This window comes from Schistocerca gregaria, unplaced genomic scaffold (assembly GCF_023897955.1).
Source record: "Schistocerca gregaria isolate iqSchGreg1 unplaced genomic scaffold, iqSchGreg1.2 ptg000674l, whole genome shotgun sequence".
NCBI lineage: Eukaryota > Metazoa > Arthropoda > Insecta > Orthoptera > Acrididae > Schistocerca > Schistocerca gregaria.
The window spans coordinates 12501-17500 of NW_026062057.1; the positions used below are offsets into that span (position 1 = coordinate 12501).

The 5000-nt window shown below is 55.3% G+C and overlaps 3 non-coding genes across 3 annotated transcripts in view; all 3 read left to right on the forward strand.

Annotated features, from left to right (window-relative positions):
* The first annotated feature begins 2229 nt into the window (after positions 1-2229).
* On the forward strand, positions 2230-4122 carry LOC126318668 (small subunit ribosomal RNA). The gene has a single exon (XR_007557427.1). It is a non-coding gene; the product is annotated as a small subunit ribosomal RNA (ribosomal RNA).
* A 355-nt stretch (positions 4123-4477) lies between these two features.
* Positions 4478-4632, forward strand: LOC126318665 (5.8S ribosomal RNA). Its single transcript, XR_007557425.1, has one exon. It is a non-coding gene; the product is annotated as a 5.8S ribosomal RNA (ribosomal RNA).
* A 188-nt stretch (positions 4633-4820) lies between these two features.
* Positions 4821-5000, forward strand: part of LOC126318664 (large subunit ribosomal RNA) — a 4222-nt gene continuing 4042 nt past the window's right edge. Inside the window, exon 1 of the ribosomal RNA XR_007557424.1 lies at positions 4821-5000. This exon is cut by the window's right edge and continues 4042 nt beyond it. This is a non-coding gene — a ribosomal RNA (large subunit ribosomal RNA).

Consider the following 5000-nt stretch of genomic DNA (forward strand, 5'->3'; position numbering starts at 1 on the left):
GCACCTTAACCTAAGTTACACTGCACCTTAACCTAAGTTACACTGCACCTTAACCTAACTTACACTGCACCTTAACCTAAGTTACACTGCACCTTAACCTAACTTACACTGCACCTTAACCTAAGTTACACTGCGCCTTAACCTAACTTACACTGCACCTTAACCTAACTTACACTGCACCTTAACCTAACTTACACTGCACCTTAACCTAACTTACACTGCACCTTAACCTAACTTACACTGCACCTTAACCTAACTTACACTGCACCTTAACCTAACTTACACTGCACCTTAACCTAACTTACACTGCACCTTAACCTAACTTACACTGCACCTTAACCTAACTTACACTGCACCTTAACCTAACTTACACTGCACCTTAACCTAACTTACACTGCACCTTAACTGTCACATGTAACGTCACAGGAATGTAGCTTTGCCTAACAGCAACCCTCTGAACATAGTTCACTGCTTGGATCCTCTGGTGTCATGTGTATTTCTCGATGCCATGGTGCGTACCCTCACGTAAATGTCTTTCGAGTGTTGCGTACTTTCTACACAGTCCCGCTAACCACTGGAAGGGTGTAACGCTACAGAACGACTATCGCCCTCCCCTCCTGCCCTTCCAAGCTGGTCGGTCAGGCGTTTGTTTGTGAAATGAGCCTTGCAGCTGTTCAGTTGCATTCGGTTGTCGATGCAGTCAGTGTACGTTGTGGTACGGCCTGTGTGGACTGTCCGCTGATGTACGCGTAACCCACACTGATCATCCGTCGTTACGTACTGAGTGACATAATGTGGCACATGCTTGACCGTACACCGGCTGCGCCCTACAATGGCGAATCATAAGGGCCATATGTTGTGCACGATGCTACTTGTCTCGTCTCCCCATTACAGCGAGATTGCACTGTTTTACGCCGTACAGACATGTGGTAGGTACGGACGAAAGTATTGCATGTTGGCCCCCCTCCCTCTGCCGGGAATCAGCGTGAGCCGTCTGTTGATGTAGCGACGAGGGTTTTCCTATTTAATCGTATTGCCCCACACAACATGATACCACGGTGGACCGCGTTCCACATCTGCGACATGCTACAGAGGCCGGTTGACAGTCGACCGCGCAAGGGACATTGCACACGTGCGCGGACCATCTTCCACGTGTTCTCTCGTGTACATGCCGTAGTGTGTATGTGGGCTGATGTAGCGTGTCGTGACACATAACATGCAGGCATGCCAGAATCGTAGATTTCGCAAATGTAGATTGACGTATACGTTTGCTGCCAAAGATCCGCAAATGAACTGGAAATCAGTTGTTGAGCGGTTGTTCGCGCTGCAGGTGCATCGGTGATAGCGACGATCGGTACATCTGTGAACCGGTTGTTTCGGCGGTACCCGCCATGCCCCCGAACCTGAGTTGGCCATGTGGGTATGAAGCGATACGAGGCTGTGGCTTGGTGGGACAGTCCCCGGCCGGTGAGGGGGGGCCGCCCGGCGTGCTGGCCGCGCGCTGCGTGAGCGCACGCACTACAGCCGGCTGGTGGGGGGCGCCCAGTGGCAGGAGCGCCGGCCGACGGGCCCGGCTGGCGTCCCAGCTACGCGCCGGCGCACCCGGCGCGCGGCGCCAGGCGGCCAAAGTGGGTTCTGCCGAGCCCGGTGCGAAGCGCGGTGGACATCTGCAGTGTGCTGGTCCGATTGCGGACTGTGTGCGTTGAGGATGCGCCGCCGCCCGGCACTCGGCGTCGCGACGCCGTCTGCTGCTCGGTCGCCCCCGGCGGTTCTCGCAGGTGGTTTGTATCGCAGCTCTGCGGACGTGTTGGCGCGTGCGCTGTGCTGGGAGAGTTCGCTTCTGCACCCAAGTGGGGCTTTGCCCTTCTGTGGCGCTGGCGTTGGAGCTGCCGGTCACCGTAGGTGGCGCGTGTTGTTTCCCGCCGGCAATGCCACGACAGCACGCTCCCGGGCCTCTGTCGGCAGCGGCAAGCTCAGTTGGGAGCACGGGTGTTCGCACTGAAAGCGTCTACTCGCCTATCTCCGGGCGATTGCGCCTCTCTCGAACCCGACCAAGTACTTAGGACGGCGCTGCGCGCCGCCGGGACCTGAGAGGGTTTCGAGGTGTATCGTGCAGGGGAGCTCAGCCTCCTCCTGTTTGCAGAATAATTGAGCGGACGCTTGCGTGTTCGCGCGGGCCCTCGGGACACACTCCCGGGCGGCCGGCTGCTCAGCTCTCGTTGACGCAGCTCCCTGGTTGATCCTGCCAGTAGTCATATGCTTGTCTCAAAGATTAAGCCATGCATGTCTCAGTACAAGCCGCATTAAGGTGAAACCGCGAATGGCTCATTAAATCAGTTATGGTTCCTTAGATCGTACCCACGTTACTTGGATAACTGTGGTAATTCTAGAGCTAATACATGCAAACAGAGTCCCGACCAGAGATGGAAGGGACGCTTTTATTAGATCAAAACCAATCGGATTGGCTCGTCTGGTCCGTTTGCCTTGGTGACTCTGAATAACTTTGGGCTGATCGCACGGTCCTCGTACCGGCGACGCATCTTTCAAATGTCTGCCTTATCAACTGTCGATGGTAGGTTCTGCGCCTACCATGGTTGTAACGGGTAACGGGGAATCAGGGTTCGATTCCGGAGAGGGAGCCTGAGAAACGGCTACCACATCCAAGGAAGGCAGCAGGCGCGCAAATTACCCACTCCCGGCACGGGGAGGTAGTGACGAAAAATAACGATACGGGACTCATCCGAGGCCCCGTAATCGGAATGAGTACACTTTAAATCCTTTAACGAGTATCTATTGGAGGGCAAGTCTGGTGCCAGCAGCCGCGGTAATTCCAGCTCCAATAGCGTATATTAAAGTTGTTGCGGTTAAAAAGCTCGTAGTTGGATTTGTGTCCCACGCTGTTGGTTCACCGCCCGTCGGTGTTTAACTGGCATGTATCGTGGGACGTCCTGCCGGTGGGGCGAGCCGAAGGCGTGCTTGCGCGTCCCGAGGCGGACCCCGTTGAAATCCTACCAGGGTGCTCTTAGTTGAGTGTCTCGGTGGGCCGGCACGTTTACTTTGAACAAATTAGAGTGCTTAAAGCAGGCAAGCCCGCCTGAATACTGTGTGCATGGAATAATGGAATAGGACCTCGGTTCTATTTTGTTGGTTTTCGGAACCCGAGGTAATGATTAATAGGGACAGGCGGGGGCATTCGTATTGCGACGTTAGAGGTGAAATTCTTGGATCGTCGCAAGACGAACAGAAGCGAAAGCATTTGCCAAGTATGTTTTCATTAATCAAGAACGAAAGTTAGAGGTTCGAAGGCGATCAGATACCGCCCTAGTTCTAACCATAAACGATGCCAGCCAGCGATCCGCCGCAGTTCCTCCGATGACTCGGCGGGCAGCCTCCGGGAAACCAAAGCTTTTGGGTTCCGGGGGAAGTATGGTTGCAAAGCTGAAACTTAAAGGAATTGACGGAAGGGCACCACCAGGAGTGGAGCCTGCGGCTTAATTTGACTCAACACGGGAAACCTCACCAGGCCCGGACACCGGAAGGATTGACAGATTGATAGCTCTTTCTTGATTCGGTGGGTGGTGGTGCATGGCCGTTCTTAGTTGGTGGAGCGATTTGTCTGGTTAATTCCGATAACGAACGAGACTCTAGCCTGCTAACTAGTCGCGTGACATCCTTCGTGCTGTCAGCGATTACTTTTCTTCTTAGAGGGACAGGCGGCTTCTAGCCGCACGAGATTGAGCAATAACAGGTCTGTGATGCCCTTAGATGTTCTGGGCCGCACGCGCGCTACACTGAAGGAATCAGCGTGTCTTCCTAGGCCGAAAGGTCGGGGTAACCCGCTGAACCTCCTTCGTGCTAGGGATTGGGGCTTGCAATTGTTCCCCATGAACGAGGAATTCCCAGTAAGCGCGAGTCATAAGCTCGCGTTGATTACGTCCCTGCCCTTTGTACACACCGCCCGTCGCTACTACCGATTGAATGATTTAGTGAGGTCTTCGGACTGGTACGCGGCATCGACTCTGTCGTTGCCGATGCTACCGGAAAGATGACCAAACTTGATCATTTAGAGGAAGTAAAAGTCGTAACAAGGTTTCCGTAGGTGAACCTGCGGAAGGATCATTACCGACTAGACTGCATGTCTTTCGATGTGCGTGTCGTGTCGCGCAACACGCTACCTGTACGGCAGTAGCCGTGCGCCGCGTGCGGAACCACGCGTGCCTCTCAAAACTAGCGCAAGTGGTGTTGTGTGGTACGAGCGCTGAAGCTCTGGAGCGGCTGGCCTGCGGCACCTGGCGCCTGGCGCCGGTTTTGAATGACTTTCGCCCGAGTGCCTGTCCGCTCCGGTGTGGAGCCGTACGACGCCCATCGGCCGTCGGGCCGTTGGACACAAAGTAATGGAACAGGGGCCGTCAAACGCCTCAGTCCCGCCTCTGCAACTGTCTTGAAAGAGACGGTGGAGAACTGAAAAGATAAAGATCACCCAGGACGGTGGATCACTCGGCTCGTGGGTCGATGAAGAACGCAGCAAATTGCGCGTCGACATGTGAACTGCAGGACACATGAACATCGACGTTTCGAACGCACATTGCGGTCCATGGATTCCGTTCCCGGGCCACGTCTGGCTGAGGGTCGGCTACGTATACTGAAGCGCGCGGCGTTTGTCCCGCTTCGGGCGCCTGGGAGTGTCGTGGTCGCCTGTGTGGCCGGCCGCGTCTCCTTAAACGTGCGATGCGCGCCCGTCGCCTGGCGGTTCGCATACCGGTGCTTTCTCGGTAGCGTGCACAGCCGGCTGGCGGTGTGGCGTGCGACACCTCGTACAACGACCTCAGAGCAGGCGAGACTACCCGCTGAATTTAAGCATATTACTAAGCGGAGGAAAAGAAACTAACAAGGATTCCCCCAGTAGCGGCGAGCGAACAGGGAAGAGTCCAGCACCGAACCCCGCAGGCTGCCGCCTGTCGTGGCATGTGGTGTTCGGGAGGGTCCGCTACCCCGACGCC